The following is a 252-nucleotide window of genomic DNA, read 5'->3' on the forward strand; positions in this document are numbered from 1 at the left end:
AAAAAAAAAAATCCTAGCCAATAGAATCCAAAAGCACATTGAAAAAAATCATCATGACCAAATGGGATTCATTAGAGATATGCAAGGATGGTTAAACATAAGAAAAATAATCAATGTAATGCACTACATTAACAAAGCAAATAAAAAGAATCATATGATTCTAGCAATTGATGAAGAAAAGACATTTGACAAAATTCAACACCTCTTCTTGATTAAGACACTTCAGCAAAATTGGAATAGAAGGGAATGTCC

The sequence above is a fragment of the Elephantulus edwardii genome, unplaced genomic scaffold (assembly GCF_000299155.1).
Source record: "Elephantulus edwardii isolate Elephantulus edwardi_28Jun2011 unplaced genomic scaffold, EleEdw1.0 scaffold00574, whole genome shotgun sequence".
NCBI classification, from domain to species: Eukaryota; Metazoa; Chordata; class Mammalia; order Macroscelidea; family Macroscelididae; genus Elephantulus; species Elephantulus edwardii.